This window comes from Mycetomoellerius zeteki, unplaced genomic scaffold (assembly GCF_001594055.1).
Source record: "Mycetomoellerius zeteki isolate Tzet28-1 unplaced genomic scaffold, Tzet1.0 scaffold310, whole genome shotgun sequence".
NCBI classification, from domain to species: domain Eukaryota; kingdom Metazoa; phylum Arthropoda; class Insecta; order Hymenoptera; family Formicidae; genus Mycetomoellerius; species Mycetomoellerius zeteki.
Window position 1 is genome coordinate 166,172 of NW_017257295.1, and position 22,494 is coordinate 188,665.

General features: G+C 30.9%; 1 protein-coding gene across 1 annotated transcript in view; it reads left to right on the forward strand.

The window, feature by feature from the left end:
- Window positions 1–16,873: 16,873 nt before the first annotated feature.
- Window positions 16,874–22,494, forward strand: part of LOC108724788 (uncharacterized) — a 140,339-nt gene continuing 134,718 nt past the window's right edge. The window contains exon 1 of the mRNA XM_018451402.1: window positions 16,874–16,941. The gene's annotated coding sequence lies outside the window, so the exon portion shown is untranslated. The remainder of the gene's footprint in view (window positions 16,942–22,494) is intronic.

The following is a 22,494-nucleotide window of genomic DNA, read 5'->3' on the forward strand; positions in this document are numbered from 1 at the left end:
ATGCCGAGAAACACCATTCCTACCGGTGCGTGTTATACGTGACACACATGGGGATATAATATTATAAATATAATACATGTGACAGAACGCGATAGAATTATATTTTTATAAATTTATATTTCTTGTTACTATTAAATCTGTCACATACAGATATGTATATATTATAATATATCAACCTGTCGATAAATATTATACCTTGATTTGTACTTAGGCTGACCACACACGTTCAAGTATTGTATAATCTTATCAAGTATACTTGGGCAAACTATTTGACAAGTTTATTTAAAATTAGTGACTAATGCCACGTATGTGGTTAACCTTCGAATTTATATAATGTTAGTCTCTTGAATAAAACAGAATTTTATAAATTTTTGTTTCTCTTGCTTAATTGCTTTCTCGATATGTTATTTAAAAATGCCATACAGTATCTAACTATTATCCTATTATCCGTAGTAGGTAAATTCAGTTAGCAAATAAGTCAGAAAATAAATTCGCTTATACAATACAAAAGTTTATGAGAATAATGCATAAGTAATATTTATTTAATATGTACGTTAGAAGAACATAAATGTTGTAATTTCAAATAAACGGAACATTATGCTTCGTAATTAGGTAGTTCATAAAACTTTTGTTAGAAGAAAAAATTAAGCGTCGAACGCAAAATGTATTCTCATACACGGAAGCAAGTTCTCATAGAAAATTGTTAATAAGTAATAATTGTAACAAAAATTTCCCTAGTAATATTACCTTACTAATAAATGCAGAGTTCCGACGTAATTGATAATTTTTGTAAATTCTATTAATAAAATGCAGAGCAATGTAAGTCTTTATTTATATGAAAAAATAGAAGGCTATTTTGTATAAGCTGTAAAGATAATCATTAATGAAAAAAAAACAGGAATGCTTTTTTGACCTTTTTTATCATGTTTATTATTCTACGCAACGGAAATATTTTAGTAAATCAACTACTATAACGCATGTCTTATTTTCTAGGCTTACATATTATAATCAAATGATAATTCTTATTCTCGACATGATTCTAATTGTGTTTTATTTTAGTCGCGTTTATATTTTTATATTACCTTATACAAATTACCTTCCCAATATTTTGATAAATTTAGAATTGATTATTACTTAATGTATATTAAATTCAATTTTCTAATAAACTTTCAATAATATATATACATATATCTTCACATAGTCTAGTCTTAGATATGAAAACTCAAAATTTAGATCATTGACTTTATAGGTACATATATTCAGTTTTTTAAATTCTAATAATAACAAACAAAAACTGAACAATATATTTACCATAGTATTTGTAATATTTTTGTTGTTTTCCTTTTATGTAATTGTGTAGATTTAAATCAAATATAAATAAATAGAAGTTAAAAAAATTAGTGTAGATTTAAATAAAATATAAATAAATAGAAGTTAAAAAAATTTCTTTTTTTAAAGTCTGAAATTAATATAATATAGAGAAATTTTACTATTTTTATCTGATTATTACATTACTGTTGTATCGCTATTTCAATGATTCATAACTGAATATGATAAAAATGTCATAAATGCAAGAAATATAAAGGATACTTAATAGAGTTTCTACAGACGCTCGGACTTTGATGCGAAATCGATGTTCCCATTCCTTACCTTATTTCACTATATTTCATGATTCTACCTTTTTTCTTACTCATATATTCACATGATTCTATATTCGCTCGTGAGATACGCGTATAAAAACGTGTTTATTTATTGATTATATCCTATACAATTAGTAATTTAGATCAGAAAGAAACTCACAGATGTAATAATTAATGGTTATTTTAGTTTTTAATAAAACAGATAGTAAATGCTGTTTAAAGAAAATGTTAAATGAAAATAGAAAAATGCAAACGCGAATGTATTTTTGCAAGTGCACTGGATGTAATTCAATGCAAACGATGGCGATCTTCGACACAAATGAAGTCGCAACATTGTTCTTTTTGTATATTTTATACGAGAAGTTTCTAGAAGCACGTACAATTTTGCTACCTGAGAATTATTTAGCTTTCTATTTCTAATCGCATTTATGTTCGTAGTATGTATTTATTCATGGTTTTGTAGTCTTTGATTACTGCAGCATTTCAAGTGTGACAAAATAATCGTCGTATTTATCGAGCAAAATAAATTAGAACAGATTAAAAACATTAAGATTTCAAATAGCAAAAAAGGATGGTAGTAAGACAACAGTATAATGAATATAATGAATATAAAAGTACATGAGCAACGAAAATAAATTGGCGATGTAAAGTGCGACTCACTAAATTTAATCACAGTTTTTCATAGCACGTATAAACTAACAAGGAGAAGTGTTTTCAATTGTCTGAGCGAATATCATCGAAATGGTGAGATACATAAAAAGAATTTTAAGTAATAATACATAAAAATACTTTTTACAGTAAAATACATAAAAAGATTTTAAATAAACTCGGTTTGGATATGTTCATTCTTCCGTGTCTCATTACACATTCTGGACGACCTAGTTTCGTATATATTCGATCTGTACGTTTACTCTCTTGAGTATCGTGACACTTCTGCTCCTTTTGAAATGAAGTTTCTATTTTCAAAATTTTCATTAATTTTTACAGATTACCAATGCTTTCCGTATGGTTCTGCGAAACCTCTTGCATTCAAAGTAAATTGACATTTTGCATTTTCTTTTCTACATGGGACAATAGCTGCGATGTTTGAATTTTCTGCTGCGCTGATGGATTCAAATCAGTTCGATTTTTCACATTCGAAAGTTGAATCTTCGCGAGAAGTGCAAGTGTCAGATGATTTTTACATATAATTCCTTCACTGCATTTTTATCGTGTGTACCGTACATATTTTGTCAACATTGTCGAGTCGCTCTCTCGGATTCGAGAGTTGTCGCGTGGCGGAAATAGGATAAAGCTCCTCGGTAAATGAGCTTTTCGTCCTATTCTACGCAGGTCGGGGCATGCGTGGAGGTACCTAAATGTATTGCAAGAAGGAGATAAACCGTAGACGTGCTTAATCCTGAGTCGTCGGTATATTAATGCGAGAGAGGAAACGTGAGGATACTGACGAAAGGAAATAGAGAGTGAGGGAGAGGAAGACAAAGACCTGGATATACGAAACCCGGAGAGAGAAGGTTCGAATTCAGAAAGCTTTCAGCTCTTGCCTCCTGTTTCTCTCGCGTAAATGAAAGAACGGTCGGGAGAGCATCACCGAGGTCGGATGATGAAAAATAGGGAAGAGCGAAGAGTAACGTGGAAACCATTTTTTGTCCTATATTTCTCTCACTCCTTTTCTTTTTCCCTTTCTCTCATATTCTCGCTGTATGTGAGCACTGCGTCAACCTTTACTGACGATGAACGATCTTATTTTGCGTGTGCCGTCGTCGTCGCTGCAAAGCCAGTATAAAATTTGATCGCCGGACTAAAGCGAAGGTAAGGGCGGTTCTTGGAAAAATTTCTCGTCCTACTTTAAAATTTATAGATCCGCTGAAATTTTCTTTTTAATGACAAAACGGATTTTTTCTTCAAGATTTTTTTTTTTATACAATCGCTTGTGTATATTTTGCCTATATATTTTGGATTGGATTTAAAAAGTATAAAATATTTCCTTGAAATATATTCCAATGGATCTTTCTGTCTTTTATAATATTTCAAATAATTTTTAAATCCTTACTTTCTAAAATACAAAGAAAATTTTTTCTTATTGATTCTATCTAGTAATTTTATCTAGTCTTATTTCTAGATTTTAATAACGATAATTCTCTCTCTTTAATTTAAAAAATGACACAATTTTCAAAAAAATGAGATCCTTTTTTATGTATTATCTTTTATATTACCTGACAAAATTATATTCATTCAGATATTCCTTCATTTGGTAAAATTCAGTAAAATTATTATTGGATACCCATTTTGCGAAGCTTCTTCTTTACACGCGCAATATACGAAATGCTTTACGATTCATAGTATCGAGATTTAAAGACGTGTGATAAGCACGCATCTTTCTCCGACAGCTTACAATATTTATGCTAATAAGTAATAACAATACTTATTACGAGATTTTATCTTCTGATAAGGGACAAAATATTCATCCCGTCGAAATTTGCATGAACGTATTTGCTAACATTACGTTACTTTGTGTCAATAATAATTATTCTTTATTCATTAATGTAGAATAATGATCCTAATGATATATCTACAGATTTCTGTATAATTTTAAATAAATAAATTCTCCCAAACTGATTTACATTATTTAATATATATTTCATTACTTTATAAATAAATGTGTTATTTTATAAATATTCTGTTGCTTTATAAATATTTTAAACTCAAATTTTATTTAGTAAATTTGACTAATAAAATTAGGAATTATTTTATAAATATATCCAATAAAATTATTATCTTCTTAATAGTATATTGCTTGGTTTAAGTCTTTCTCTCTCTTTAAACTAGACACTTTTATATTAACAAACTGTAAAGTAATAAAAAAACGATTTCTTTTTTTAGTCGAATTTCTTTGGTTTTTACGATATTAAGATAGGAAGCTTTAGAGGCAGTGTATTCATTAAGGTCCACAGTTAATGATGAAAATGCAATTATAAGTTTTGTTAGACTGCTATAAAATCATCCTTGAAATCGTATATAATGTCATTTCAGAATTCTCTATACGACACACTCCGTCACTTGTGTGATATTTTGGTATTTAGAGAGCGGAAGCACAGCCTGAGTGACGTTTCTGCACTAATCTCATCAAATCCGTTTATTTAGGATACATGTTCGCAAGTTAACATAGTTGATAATTTTTAGAAATAATTTGAAGTTTGATCGATATTTTAACAAAAAAGATAAACATTTTTTTTCAATAATTCTTTTTGTGTAAAGATAAAAAGAATACAATCATTTTACTGCAATGTTTTCTGGATTACCATTTTTAGATTACTATTTTTACTATTTAGTGGAATTTTTAGATTACTGTTTTAAGAGAGATTTATCTATCACATACTGTTTTTTACTATTTTGGTTATTTAAAAATATCCAAACATACCAACACATATCGATTTAGCAACGTCTGCAGAATAATTCTTCTTCCATATAGAGTGCAGATTCAAGCAATCTTTATCTCACGCGATTTCAGGAGAATCACGGACGCGAGAAAAATTGCAAGAGAGGAATGTTCCTGGTTTACACCTTTGGTATCACGTACTGCTGTTTCGTGCGTCCACTTTATCGTCGTTCCATCAGCTCTTGTCTCGCGTTACAGAAACGCCTGTCACGGACAATGTATAAAGTGCAACTATCTCAATCGAAGATAACAGTGACACGCACACGGCTATATAACACAGGGACATGGCGAGGTGATAATAAAAGCGACCGGAAAGGCGATACGATGGGAAAAGGGAGAACGCTAAAAATCCAATACGTTTATTGGTGCAATTTGTTCACATGTGCAACCCCAATATAAAGGCGAATGGTTATTACTTTTTTTGACATTGTATGACACATTAATTCGCTTGTTTATTGAGCTATTTTTATTTTTCAATATTACTAGATTGTTCAACAATATTAGAAAAAACAATAAATAATATTTAATAATAAAAAACATTATTATTTACTTCATATTTATTAATACAAACACTTTAAAAATTTTATTTATTCAACTTTCTTTTTTTTCTAAAATTTTCTTTTTATGCTGTAATGGAAAATTACCAACGACTATACACTCTCTCTCTCTCTCTCTCTCTCTCTGTTTTTGATAATATTTCTTAAACAAGAGTTGAAAGTAAAACTTTAGAACATATAATACACAAACTATAGAGTATCTTCTATCAGAGATAATACATAGTAGTTTTTATAATTTAGTAGTTTTTATATTTTTTTGCAATTTTGCAATAATTAACTTTTTCGTAAGATAAACAAAAATGACAAAATAGGCTGAAAAATTAAGGGATCTCTTTAGGAGACTTATTAGTATTGGTAATTCTCCTTTATATATTAAGCTTAGTATTTTAATCAATATTTGACATTTTTATTTTTTGAACAATTAATTGTTGATAATCACAGTGCGAATAAAACCAAAGCCTCTTGAGTTTCTAAAGGAGAGAATGCTAAAAACATCAGTAGCGGGAGCCGAATTGAATTCCCTGTCGAGGCAGTGCTGTGCCATTATTAATTTACGGGGATCAAAGGCAATGTCACACGACGGCTAATTAGCTCCGCGCGACGTAGCGGCATACCTAGAGTATGTAGAGGCACAGGCCGGATGTATCCCTATGAAAGGCCTGTGCGAAAATTCAATTAGGACTGGCCTGTCACCGACATGCTGACAGTCGAAAGCAGAACGCGATAATAACCGCAGAATATACCATACCATCGAACATTCGGAGCAAATTGTAGGTTTCTCGAGCTCGCAGTATTTGAGCGATATAAAAAGACGACGAAATAATTTGTAGATATGTAGTCATGAGAATAATTTAGCTTAAGGTGACTGAAAGAAGTTTTACTGATTTTTGCTGTAATTTCTTACCGAGTTGATGATGGCAATGTGTAATTTTAAAACTGTTCCTTTATTTATAAAGAAGAAAAAGTATATTCGTTATATCGAAATTGGAGCAAAAAGGATAAAATCGTTCATGCTTTCAAAATATATTTTTGTTAAGCTAACATTATCAGCAGCCAGATCGCCGTTATAATATTACTATGTTAATAAAATGTGAAGTATGCATAACAAAAAGAATATTTTGAACAAACAGTTCTCGAGCTATCAAACGTTCTTTTTAACGGAAACAACAACATGTTCGTACAAGAGCAAAAAGACCTATCGTCACAACATGCCAATAGCGAAACAATCACGAATTTGTTCTCGATGTTTCTTTCTTCCTTTCTCTTTCGATTCAGTCATCTCGCTCTGCCGGAAATTACAAGGTGGTGGCCCACCGATTCCTTCCATTTCCGGTCGAGATGCGACGCGTTGCGACGGTGAAATTACGCTTCAATGTGTTCGTGGATAAACCACCGTGCAAAAGTAAAGAAAACGATAACGAGCCGATAGTTCTGTTTCGACGAGAAAACTCGCCTGCGATTTTCTCTTTTTTATTCTTTTTTCATTTTTCTCATTTCACAAAGAATAGCTATCGATGAATCCTAAAACACTTTTCAATATTTTAATTTAAGATTTTAAATTAGACTAAATAAAATTTATCGTAATTTGTTAAAAAATAAAATTATACCTCTAAGATGTCAAATATTGATTAAAATGTTGAGTTTAATATATTCTAGATTTTAACACAAGAAAAATTTTGTAAATTTAAAAAAATAAAAATAGAAAAACGTCAATGAAAAATTATTATGTGTATTTATTAATATATAATGATTAAAAAAAAAATTTTAAATTGTCTTCGAAATGTCAAGCATTTAAATCGTTAAATTTTGATAACAATATAATTTTTGATAAAATAATATGTTTAATTATTTTCTAGAGAATATATATAACGTTATTAGTATAATAATTCATCTTTGAAAAGGAAGGACACCGTTACATAATAATTATTTTTAAAAGCTGATATCATTAATCTTCATTGACCTAATTCATCCTTATACTAATTAGTATAATTTTTCTCTTGCGAGATTAATGTCATTTACCTCCTTCTAATCGTTTTTTAATCTTATAATACAAACATTGTTGACTAAATAGTTAAGATATATAAAATACGTTACAAGAATAAATTTTAATTACAAATATAATTATAAAAATTGATAAATGTATGTATAACATATAAATATTAATAAAAAGCATGTTATACGGTAACATGTATGCAGTTATAGAGTTAGTTAGAATTATAATTTTGGAAAACTGAAATGTTACGATTCTCTTTTACATTTATGATCTATAAAATTGCTTTGTGAATTTTAATATAACTGAAGATAGAAAACCCCAAAAATAAATTATCAATCTGCAATATAGATTTTATATTCGTTGTTTAACTTTTTGCTTTTGTCGGTGAATGTAGGGATTAAAACCAATACATTCTACTACCATATCGTTACCATTTCGCTCTAATTGTAGACGAATTAATGTCGCCGGATGAATAAGCTTTGCCGAGCGTTGATTGGTATGCTCAGCACATATTCGGCTTAATATCGTAACGACGACTGTCGGCATACAGCAAAGCTGCGGGGTGGGAGAGGGAAATTGATTTGGTACATATAATTAGAGCGCAAATTGGCGGGCTCTTCTATATCGAAAACTCGATTAAAACAAATTTGGATGTGAACGAAATTTCACCCAATTTTTAAACGTTTGCGCGATTGACGGATGAAACACAATAACGTCCATTTTTCTTTACTCTTTTATTTTTCATTTATCTACCTAGTTGTTATTTTTTTACGATATTTGATGTATGTATGTTGTATATTTCAACGAAATCATAATACATATAAAATTAAATTACAAGTATTGCATTTCTCTGTTCGTTATAATTAATTTTTGAAACAAATGGAATAAAAAGTCAGATATAACAACATTGTTGATCAAATTTGTAATGTGAATAAACAAAATAAATGCATTTTATGTTCTGTGTTCTTAAACTTTTTAAAAGTAAATTTATGAGTATTGATACGTTAAATAGAGAAATATTTGAATTCTTTACTATTCTTTCTCTTTACAGTATTTTAAAATACTAATAGCACTATTATTAAATCGATGCTCTATTTAATTTGTGAGGTTATTATTTCAGTTTATGATTGTATTACAAGTCCGACAGTAATTGGCGAGCAATTTATATAACTGAAAGATGTATTTAAAATTTATATAAAAATTATTAGGTACGAATATCTAGCCTCGACCGTATTTGACTTTCTTGTTAATTTGATTTATTTATATAGCAGTCTTGTTTAACTTATTATTGAATTTGTATTGAACTATTTGAATGTCTAAAATCGTGATTTAATTAATGCATATACCTATATAGAGCATACGTCTTTATCTATGCATGCTGTTTACCACGACACTTTTTCGAAAAGAGTACCAAGCAAGCGGAAACAATGCATTATTCTGCAAGTGCAAACACATCCGATTCTTTTTACGAATTTATAGTATTCGCGATACGAACGGAGATCTGCTGTCAGCTCATATTAAATTCTCTTCCATGTCGTTTGTTTGCCAGGAAAAAGTTGGACCGTGTCAACCGCTTGCTGCGACGCAATCGCGAGAACCGGATGGGCTTTAAGGGTCACTGTGACGTCAGAGGATAGATCAGAGAAAGAGGGCGAAGGGATGAATAAATTACGAGAACGCTGACACATTGCCGAGATGAATGAGTTTGAACTATTTTTGAGTGCACGTAGTCGGCAGGTTAAACGATGAGCGTTTGTCCCATTTTGACATCTACTCTATTTGATTATCTGATATATTGATTCAATCACTATCATTTCTGGTTATCGTGCAACTTTTCAAAAGGATAAGAATGGAATAACGCGCACGAAATGAATGTTTTATTTATTAAATAAAGTTATATTATTAAATAAAGGAAAATAATCAGATTTTAGTACCATTATTTAATTCACTAAAATATATTGAGATCTCAAAAAACATGAATTATTCAAAACGCATTACAAAATGAAGTACTCATGATTGGGTAATGTAAAGACATGCTTTAAATTCTATCGATATTTGATACAGTTTTAATTCTCAAAGTGCAATAATTATGAAAAAGTTATATACATCCAAAATGTATAAAAAATATTTTTTTAGTTTCTATAATATGAGTTAGATTATTTAATTAAATTAATGTTAATTAATTTATGTTGATTATGTCAAAGTTAATTATATAATATTTAAAATACATTTATTTCGATATTTAGTAATTATATTCTCAAGTTATTAAATATGTATTTAATCACAGTTGCAATGTAGTTGAATTTCTTGTGCATTTTGCGATTCAGTCGTTGACAGAAATAGGATAATTGTTAATGTTTGTGTCTTCTAACATGAAGAACGCATAGCGCCAGAAACATGCGACATTGCGGCGCCATCCTTGTTTTCCCCGCAATGTTTATCCGGAAATCCAGCAGTTTCGTTCCATCATATTTTACTATTGCGAGCAGTTACTTTATAGGTCATTCCGTTAAATTGTGATTATAGTTGCTATTGTGCAAACTGTAATATGCTAAAATAATGATCTTTATTCATTATCAGTAAAGTTACAGAATTATGTACATCGGTAATTTTATCTCCTCGCAATCTTGCAAAAAAAGTATACAAAATATTATTAATAAACAATTAATTTCCTTTTCTTCCTAATATTTTATATGTAAACAATACACTCTTTTATATACCGTAAAAAATCAGTTTATCGTGAATATTTAAAGCTTTATAAAATAATTTTAGGTCAGATATTTTATTCCTCATATTTTTGATTAGTTGTTAATGAACAGGTAAGCAGATATATATTATGACGGCATATATTGCAGCTTTCCATTACGTAAATTACGCGATTTAGTGATTCATGAATTATTTCACGCTCTATGTATCAATCAGTACCTGAACTAATTGATCCAATGATTGCAGTATTACGTCGTCGTTCTCTTAATCCGAAAATCGTAATGGACAAATTAAATATTGACAAAACATTTAAAGCAGGATACGAGATATATTTGAATCAATAAGCATCGTGCTAAAGAAATATTATCCGTAAGTATCACGACACAATAAATTAAAATTTGCATCTTCTATCGAATGGATAATAATTGCACGATATATCTGCTTGGATAAGTTGCAGCTGTCGCCTTGATAGGTCGCTTACAGATCGATAATAACAATTTAATAAATTCGCAATAGTAATTAATTTTTCGTAAGGAATATTTGTACTTTTTCATAGCTATGATCACGTGTTAAGGGATAATAACGTAGTTCGTGGCACTTCCTGTTTGCTCGAATTTTGCAGCATGAATGATAACACGAGGTATATGATGACGTAGAAAATCAACGTAAAATATTGAGCTGTACTGATAAATTCTAAGTTTAATGTACTTCGAAAAGTTTATCGCGTCAAGTCGGATCCTAAGCCTAGCATAGTGCTTACATAAAGGTCTCCGTATTCGGTGTTGTCACTTGCACGACGAGGCTCAAACAGGCAAGCAGCAGCGCGTGCCGATCCATGTATTGCATTATCATTAAAATTATAATCACGATATAGGAAGAGATAATTTACACGATTATTCCGTAATATTATCAGCTCGCGTATTTACTTTTGTGATTAAAGACTTTTAAGCGAATCAATGGGTTGGGTATTTATCGAAACGAACATACAGTGAGTGCAAAAAGTATTCGTACAGAGAAAATATTTGTTAAAGAAACTTTATTTTTAAAAAGTAAATATTATCTAGCGAGAGAAATGAGTCATCGAATTAATGTCGAATCGATATCGATACGATGATTTCAACACCAATTTTACGTTGATTCGACATTTAATTGACGATCATTTCTTGCTGGGTAATTAACAACTTATCCATAAAAAATAAAATAGACTGTATGTTTCTTAAAATTATATATACTAAAAAGATGTGTATTAATTATAGAAAATATATCATCTGAAAAATAAGCGAAAATTAAAATGTAATAGTAATAAGGCTCAATAAGATCAAAAAACAAAAAGGTATAGGGCTACAAGCCAAAGATTTATCGTTATAATTTAAAACTTAGTAAATAAATATATCATTAAAATATAAAACTTTAATATGCCGGCTATAAACAATAAGAATTAAAAATTCTATCGTTTGGATGCTCAAAAAGTATTTGTACAATCGAGGAATTTAGTTTCTAAAATCAAGAATATATACAAAGCTCGTTTGTTTATGTTAGAACAGAATGTATTCATTGTATAAAATTGCTAATTAATGTTTATTTTCTACAAATAAGACTTTTTTTTATAAAAAATTTCCTTGTACGAATATTTTTTGCACTCACTGTATATGTTGCGCAATTTATTTGTTTAAAGTACAAATTCAATCGATAGGAATTGACAATTTTAAATTAATATGTTTAAAGTGATCATAGAATATCCGTTTTTATGTTGCTGACAATTGGTTGCGTTTTAATTAATTTTATTTTGGGAATGCTGTATACAGTGTTGCACGATCGTATTCCATATTTAATTTGCACAATCATGTTTTCACGAATGTTGTTTTGTGTGATTGCAACAAAAAAATCTGAGAGGGGTCATTGGGCATTACTACAAAGCAATTTAATAAGGATATAAAATAATCTATTATAAATAATCCATTAATACTTTTATTGATCGTTTATTTTCTCATTTAATTTCTTATTTATTTCGTTCATTCATTTAGATGATTTTTAAGCAAAAATTAAAAACAGAGTTTTATTTATGAAAGCTTATAAAAGCTTATATTTGAAACGAATATTTTTTCGAAAGTTACATAACCATTTTATTAAATATAAATATTTTTAAATCATAAAAATATAGAATTTGATACATACAATATTATTTTAGTAAAAATACTTATCATTATTTTTAAGCGTTGCTATAATCTGGTTCTTGTAATATTATATTATATTTTACAGATTATCATAGTTTTAATGTAATCTACAATTCCGCTGCATATTGTACTGGTGAATGACAAATTAATTTTCTTATTGTAATGTATATTGTAATAAAGTAATAGATCTATGACAATTATGTTAAATTTATCTAGATGTACATATGTAGATATGCTCGAATTATAATAAAAGTAGTATAGATAAATATAATATCTCAAATCCATTGTCTTAAAATGGATGCAATAGATAGCCTGATATCAGACTATATGGTTAATATTACGGTTAATTGACATTTTTATCACTATGTTGTCTTTTTATTTTTTTGCTTTTTGTATTTCAATGTACTAATTGCGAAATATATCATTTATTTGAAATTTATGAGGCAAACTGGCAAGTAAAAAAGCAAATAATATAACAAATATTTACTTTGTAATTATTTGTTGCTATTTAACATGGGATTTATTGTGTATATAAAAATGCACTTGTATTCATATACAGAGCTTACAAAATATAATTCGTGAATGCTTGTTATTTACTGCTATGTTTTGTTGCATTTCTACGTTATATTACGTAATATTAATTGTGAAATATACCATTTGCTTGAAATTTATGCGGCAAACAGCAAATATAAAAGTAAATATTAAAGTAAAGAAAGTAACAAATAATTTAAATAATATAGAAATAGCTCATAATATAGAATTATGCTTATAGCGATTCTTGAAAAACTCCGATTTTACGGTAATCTTTTGTTTAGAAAAAATTATAACATGATATAAGATCCAATAATTTTACGAGTTATTAAAAAAGTTTTTTTAGATTTTCTTAGAAAATAAATTCCGCATTAATTAAAATTTATATATTTGACTTTAGAAAAATATATTTTTAATATATTGTATTAAAAATAATTTTGATAGTGTATGTACAAACGCGCGATGTTAATAACTAGACATAAATATAATTAGATATTGATATGCAAATTTATAAATGCAGATTTATGAAAATTAATCTGAGAACATGAAAATTTCATGAAAGCAATATTACAGCTAGGGAGGTTTTTCATTCCTTTTGGGTCTCATATCATTTATTCCAGCAGATCTCGCTTTTGAGATGTGTATCGTGTTATCAACTACGAATACGAGTCTTAAATTTCTCCTAGAAATATTTATTAATTTATTCATAAATGTTTATATTATTTTGGTATATACATCAATATACCTCTTCCATGATTTATTCATTCGGATAGAGTAAACTTTACTTTGTGACGTTAGATTATTTATACGTCATTCAAGTTGATTTGCAGCTTACATGTTTCTACTTCTGGAATAAATAGCTTAAAGTTTACTTTAATGCGTGCACGTGTTGCACACAGACGTTTCCTGACCATTGCGCTAAATCACGAGTAATGTGGTCGTCGTGACTTACCTAGGAAACATTACAGAAACGTTCTATGTATTAAAACGTAATTTGTTGCACTGTTACATATAGTCGCGATTTTCAGATGCAAGTCATTTATTTACGCAAATTTAATTTCTATCGTCAATTATGCGATGCAATAACTTTTCTATTCGTTCGCTTCGTAAAGCTTTTTGAGGATTTTGAAAATGAGCGAGCTCGAGAGAGAAGAAGGATAAGTAAGGAAAGAAAGAAGAAAAGAGATAGGGTGGCAGAGCAAGGGAGATGGAGACAGAAGAGCTTCTCTGCGTGCGAACTTCCTGCATCGCACACCGTCGTTGGCATAATAATTTTCTCATATTCATATTCATAAGTACTGCATGCATATTCACAATAAATTTCCCAACGGAATCGCTGTACTGGAAAGTGTAAATTATTTCGTGGCAAATTGAAAGCTGTCTGCATGGATGTTTCGTACTGGGCGCGACATCGTCGGTATTCACGGTTATTTTCACACAAACTGTTTAAGTTAGTCTGATGAGAAATTGTCAATTTCAGCTTTTCGCATATGGCTGGACTACGTTACAGGCAACATGAAGGTGCGAGGCGCGAGAATGCGAACTAAAGTTAAGCGAACGGTTATAACGCGGTTATAACGAACGGTATTAACTTTGTATGATGCACACAGAAAAAAAATTTGCAAATTTTAAATAAATATTTACTCCAATAGTACTAACGAAATATTTACTAAATGCATACATATATTCATTCGATTTAAACATAACTATTTTATTTTGAATAAATATTTATTTACTATAAATAAATATTTCGTTAGTGCTATTGGAGTAAATATTTATTTAAAATCTGCAAATATTTTTTTCAGTGTAGGAGAAAAAAGAAGAGATGAAATCGACAAATAAGAAACTTTATCATGCATGTATATTAAATCTTATAATAATTTTAAATATTAAAATATATGAAAATATATAAAACTATATTAAATGTCATTGCCTGCAAACAATCGTAATTTGATCATTTTCGTTAAAATGGGGAAAAAAGCTTTTGAGATTACTCGATTTCGAGATTAATGACTCTTCGTTATTTGTTTTGCGTCATGCACATTCGTTGTATTTCGAAAACGAATGTTGCGATAAATTTCGTTACACGCTGGGCGATATGAATCTTCCGAAAATCTCTGCTCTGACATACGTATCGTTGAATCTCGCTAACATAGCACTAAAGCAGATTCTTTTGCAAAGGACGTTCGCATTAAAAGACCGTAACGTATTGGGCGACTTTCTCTAAATAACTCGATTTTCCGTTTGAGCAGCGTAGTAGCTGGCAATAGACAGGTTTGCCGAATAATCAATCTTTTTTTTTAAGAGAATCAATTTAGATCGTGGATGCATTTGAAGTAAGGACTAATTTATTTTAGTTCATTAAGTGTTCATATGTGTTCTAGCTTTATACAAAATATTAAACTTACGATAATTTTCAATTTTTTATAAAACTAAATTATAAATTCTATTTAAATTATGAATATATCATTAAAGGCAATTGCATATAATTTTTTCACAAAAATTAAATTAAAATTTATAATTTGAATTATTTTTGTCAGATATTTTTGTACATTATATTTTTGAAGCCAGTTTCAACCGATATATATTTTCCTCTTTTTTCCTTTCATTTACGATTGATATAAACCGATTTTGAAAAAGATTCATGGTTGCAAAACACATACAATATTGCTGTCGGAAATTCGCGTTTTCGATCGGAATTGCAAGTAGGTTCATGATAGGTCCCCTGGATTCAATAAATCGGGCCCTTTCCCATCTAGGACGATCGACGCTCAGATGCACGGTTCGTTTTTCTCTCTCGCTCGTTTTGCCTCGACGATCGTGCTGTCATCGTTTGTCTTTGTCGTTTCCGCTGACCAGACCACTACTACTCACTCGTTCACCCCTCATCGAAGCTAACTCCCTCTCTCTCTTTCTCCGCAGTCGGGTAAACTCGGTCGACGAATCGGGTCCAGCGTCCGTTTTCTTGCTGTGGGTGTTGGGTTGCCAGAGGGTGTGAAATTTTCCAAGACAGTATGCGTGTATACGAGAGAGATGAAATAATGCAACAGGGAGATAGAAGGTAGATCGAAGAGAGATGTAGGTAGCGGAGGGTGAAATAACGCGGATTGAAGAGAAAGAGAGAGAGAGAGAGAGAGAGGGAGAGAAGACGAGAGCGACGTTTCAGAGTCGCGCGCGTAAGAAAGGCAGGGTGAATGAGATGATTGAGACACGGTGGAGCAAGAGAATAAGAGATATGGCTTTGTTGTAAAGGGAGGAAGCAATAGAAGAAGAGAGGATTATGTATATACATCGGAGAAAGGATACATTAGTTTGGAATGCAAAAGAGAGGAACGTGCGGGAACGCGAAGAGAAGAGGGAGTCAGATCGACGTCGGAGCGACGAGAATAGTTGAGAGTGTGAGCAAAGAGCAGTATGGGATGGAAAATAAGGGAAAGACTAAGGGAAAACGTTGGATGAACGAAGTGAGTTGAATAAACGAAGAACGCGCTTCGACGAGCGCGAGGAGGACGAAAAGCTCCGAGAAGTTAAGGGAGAATTCGTGACCAAACGAGAACGAGAAAGAGAGAGAAAGAGAAAGAGGGAGTATAACTTGATGGATAAAAGAGAGCGTGCGCTTTCTCGCCAAGGGTGAGAGAGTGAGAGGGAGCCAGCTGCCACCGCACAGCTACACCCACGACCCACGACAACGGTCGGACCTCAGTCGTCCGCGCACCCTCGAATGGTGAGGACGGTTGTGCTCGGTGGTGAAAAGTTACCTCGTCGTTCTCACCACTGCAAGCACCGGCTGGTGCAAGGCACGTCATACTTCGCTCGCTTCAGCTGACGCCCGATCTGTGCGACGTTTTCCGCCGACGTCACAGCTTGTGCGGGCATCCGACCCTTGGGTGATCGACAAAGGGTGAGTAAGCATCCAGCTGGAAACCCCAAAAGGGATCAATCGAGACGTCGTTCTTTCGAAGACTTCATTCGTCCGCGTTCAACGGTCAAAAGTTTAATCAAATGTTCCATTTTCGTACAGTTGATTGAAGGTTTTTCGGTTAATTAAGCTGCCAAACAGCGTTGATATTAACAAATTCATGGTAGCGAATGTTTGCTGGGGTTAACGTCGTGGAAGAGATGGTAAACATAGCTTTTAGAACGAATTAAAAAGTACACTTACATATACTTAATATTTACATATCTTTTGCTACTTCAAAATTAATCGAACTTCTTTATATGATTATTTCATTAGTTTATTAATTTAAAAGACGAATTTTTCCATATAATGCCGTAACCAATAATGCAACATGTACAAATCGTTATAAGCTTATATAACGATGAAATAAAATTTCATATAAATTTTCTTTTAGGTATAAAAGAGTCATATTATAGTATTTATTGATAGAATATAATTATCTCGAGAGTCGCATTGAATTTGGAAACGTAGTGTTTCAAAGCTCATGAATGTCATGAACCAATCGATGCCGAGGCTCGACAATGAAACAGAGGCATTTATTGGCGAATGGATTTCCCTGTCGTTGAGAGGAATTAAGTATAAACTGTGATTCATTATTTGCTCGTTAAATTTGACAATCAGGAAGCTTGTCCGATAAATTACGTAGCGCCAACAAGATTGCACTTAAAACGGACAAATTTATTGGGAAATAGTTTAGACTGCACAATATACATATAGAGAGTAATTGTTGCTTCATTAAGAACTTGTTATGTTTTAATTGTTAAAACAACGTGATCGGGCAATCAACGAAATTGGCATGATGTAATTTTTGTTTAATACAGTTAATCGAGTTTATTAAGGTTCGATGGTTGGATATCGATTCGACTAATTAGCATAGGTGCTACGTTTCCGTAGATCTTGAAATGACAAGTTTATTTATATATTCATTGATATACCTACTGAATTAATTAAAATAATAGTCCATATTTTTAATATTTTGTATAATGCAAATTTTTATCTTTAATAGATTCATAAAGGATAGCAATTATACTAAATAGATAAAAGTTATATAGCTGTATTCTATAAACTTGTCTAGATTTATGTAAATTTTATTGTAAAAGACATGTGACATTTTCTGCTAAGTGCATAAAAATATGTAATTAACTCTTGTAGCTCTTTGTAAAGTTATTTTAAAAATGTGATATATTCGCAAAAAATGTCTTTTTTAAAAAGTTAATAGGTTCCATATATTTTACATGCGTACCTCTTAGAATTGCCATAGTGATTGAGATCGATGACGCACAGTTGCCTCCGATAAAGTATCTGGCACTTATCTGGAAATGAAGTTGCGATGAACGTCGCCACATTTCGAAGTGGAACCGGTGTGCAGCACGTTCGAAGAGCTCGCATGAGGTAGATTCTGAAAGGTGTTTGCCTTGCTCGCGGAAGCAGAAAGCGAGGTTAAGGAGACGGTGTGCCTTTTTCCCCTCTTTTTCCCTCAATTTCCTCGCTGTAACCCATTCGGGGTAATCGATACCCAATCGCCAAGACGTAACTTATCTTGTGTTCGATTGTTCGCAAATGAAAGTCGGGCTATTCCAATTTAAAATTTGCTAGGGCTAATTTCGAAGTTATAGCGAATATTGAAGATCTTTTTTAATAAATAAACGAAATATTTTCAATAATTTTTAAGATTTTTTGTATCACAGCATTTTTTTATGCTTATTACATATAGCGAATTCAGTTGGACGCATTAATGTGCATATTAAAGCCGTTATACATTGATTTAATCTATGTGAAAGTAAAATACAAATATTTCAAATTATAAAATACAGATTTTACTCAACAGCATCATAACATGTATTGAGGATTTTATAGTTTAATCCGTTTTTATATTTATATTAAACATATATTTTTACGTCAATTTATGTACGACTTTAATGTGCACCAATGCTCACTGAGTGCATCCGATCGAATTCGATAATAATAATGTTTTAAGAATTTAATTAATGCGGTGCAATATACATAATTAATAATACATTCCTATCATTTAATATTTCCTTTAAAAATATTTAAAAAATTTCGACGTGCATATCGCCAAGTCGCGATAATATCGGTACATCATTTCCGTTAATACTAGCTCGATAGAGCTTTTTTATATCGATGTGTTGTGTCGCACTGCAACGTTAGAGTCATTCCAAGGGGACATTGATCTCTGAGCACGGAGCTCTCCATTATGATAAAGTCGAAATAATAGGGGCATGCGGGCGTCACGAATAATTTACCGTATTCCTGTTTATCCGTTGTTGCAAATTGGATATGCGTTCGCTAGGAATAGTACATAGCCTGTCTGTGTTGTATACGTATCTCGTCGATGTGCCAAAAGCTGAAGTGAATATATCAGTGCAAAACGAAGTTGTCTTTGTCATTCAATAATAACAAATGACACCCTTCATATACGCATTTGTATTCCGTTCCAATTTGAGTTAATTAGCAATTTAAAAATGTATGCCATTTTTTTTTAAATCCAGTTTCCAAATTCGACATATTTATCTTATAATGAGAATAAATTCGCACTCGTGATTGACTTGTTAAAGACCCAATTTTTCCTCATTTCATACCGTTCACGGTAGGATAGCAAAAATAGTCGCAACTCGAGACCCTATTTTCTTTTCATCATAAAACAGGTACATACAAAATCTACACTTTTAGATATGTATATCTCTCTCCTTTTTTAAGCGAAGGTTGCGAAAGTATGACGCGTTTGAGCTAAATCTCAAAGTCATGACGTATATTTGATGATCATCATAGCGTTTTATTCGCGCTATCAAGCTGATCGAGCTATTGAGAATCTATTCTTGTATCACAGTTAACTATGGGATGAGAACAAGTTACGATCGAAAACTGTATCCAATTCTTTTCTCTGTCGCAAAAGTATTGTCTAGATAAATCAATTTTGGTTTCCGGAGATTCACGTACTTTTTTCCCCTTTCAATTCTAAGCATTGTTAACAAAAGATATGATAGAAGTCGAAATAAAAAAACGTCATAATGAGCACGTAGACTCCATTTTAGCCAATTGTTGCGACATTCCGCTTTATTTCAACACTTAAAAAGAACTTGTCGTGAGCTTTATATTTCTTAACGATGAGACACGAAGATCGATACATGTCTCATTCGCGATCATTCTTGCTCATGTAATCGAATCTGTTTCCCGTGTAAGTTCTCTTGTAACTCGAAATGAAAGAGTTAATGAGTTTTCCGCATGAGTTATCTCGAGTTCTCACTTCAACTGACGAACGGAAAATGCATGATTCGTGAAACTGATTATTATCTAAGATCTCTTTGAAATTTCTCTTGACATCTGTAAACTATAGAGCGTAATGATGTTTGTCGATATAAAAAGAGAAAAATAGAGAGAGAGAGAGAGAGAGAGAGAGAGAGAGAAAGGCGAAAGACCGCGTGCAATTTCCTTCCAACGCATCGCAAAGCGAAGTTACGATGTGAGTTTCTCGCGGAGACAGCTTGAGATTTCCATCGTCGCGGTTAACTGTCTTTCGTCATTACCAGTTTCTAAGGAATGATGGCTTTCATACACTCTATATTCGTACTCCGTTCAAGTTTATATTCGCTTTGCGAAATGTCTGACGTATTATAAATCATGTTTCGAAACAGTTTTAGTATTTCTCTATTAACAGAAACTTCTTTAGCATTTAGTTAATTTGCAATAAATTAGTTAATAAGTTAATTTTTTAGTTAATTTATTTGCAAAATAGTTTGTCGCTTTGCATTTGCATATATAAGAAAATATATGTATTTAATATTTATATAAAGAAAAAGATATTTATAATATAAAATTTAGTAAAAACTGTAATATAACGTAACTTTTCATTATGTATAGTATTATAATGTGTATTAACTTTTTATTCATGATAATTATAAATTCGTGTTTTTGCGTGTTATTTTTAAGCGTAACTGATTTCGTGTTAAAATAGCTCGAGCGTAAAGTATAAGCCGTACATTAATTTTACTCTAATCAAATATTGAACCTATACATTATGCAAAATTTGCGGGTTTCGTAAAATTATCACGTAAATATTATACGCGATGTGATGCAAATCGATCCACCGCAGACACAAACAGTCGTTGTTTTGCACGATTATAATTTGCATAAGTATGCATTTACAAATAGTTTTTGAACCTATTAACCATGTAAACTGTGTGTTATACCATGCAGTGTGTAAATGCATATAAGTACAAAATATTAAATTGTGTTGCTTAATTATAGTTTCTTCTAAATTATACGAGAATCGTATTACAAATATTGTGTTGGAACAAAAGTTCGTAACTTTATTTGTATCATGTCTATATGTTTTTAAAAAATATTCGTTTATTTTAATGAAGTTACAGTTGTTCAAATTTTGAAATTCTCTCTTTTGTTCCCAATACTTATAATTAGACCGTTATAATTAGATCGTTTTCTTACTTAAAAAAAAATGACATAATTCAAAATATCACCAATAGTTTATTGTTATTTAATATAAATGAGTTTTTTTTATCTTGATTAGTTAACATAATTAAATTTAAAATAAAACAATTTTTTCAAACTTTGATTACTGAAATGTCTGTAGAAGAGTCTTTTTTTTATTTATAAAAACCTTTTTATTTATTAAAACTTTTTTATTTATAAAAACGATGTTAACTTAAAATGTGACAATCTTGTAAAAGATATTATAATCCCTTTGAAAATTTTAAGAATGACACAAGTGCTATTTTGGCGGACGGACACTGTAAAAAGTTAACTTTTGATGATTAGTGGAGTAATCTTTATCTAACTTATTCATGGTAATAATTCAAAAATATTCATATTTTTTTAGTTGTATTACTTTTGAAGTAAGGGGATGACATCTATATTTACAAATTTGGTGTGTGTGTGTAAAGAGAATTTTATTTTTTTATGTAATTAAACAGCTGATGAAATAATCCCTGTTCTGTATTATTACTCGATTCTGCAAACGTCATCTAACTAAGGACAGTTTATCCTCGCATCGCATTGCGGTGCTTTGTTTTCACAAATATGTAGGATGCGTATTATTATTCTTCTAAGCCGCAACCATTTGTTCGAAGTCGTGAAAATACCTTTTCTCATTTTTTACACCTGCGCCTCAGGGAGATGGTGGATGTATATAACGCAATCCGCAACTCAAAACCCTATCTTTCATATTCACTGTAGTTACGAAATGTGACGTAGAAAAGAAATTATTACTGTTTAGATTATTATTATCACCTCTTTAAATCAGATGGACCTTTTTTTTATGTGTAGAAATACGAAATATTATTTAGGAGACACTGTGTAGAAATACGAAATATTATTTAGGAGACACTGTGTGGTACCTAGGGATATGTTGTACCTTGTGCAACACTCAGCTTTTAACATTAACGAGCTTTTTAATGTTGGCTGTTCAGTTATATTACTTTTCAACTGAAGTAATATAACTGAACTGCCAGCATTAAAAAT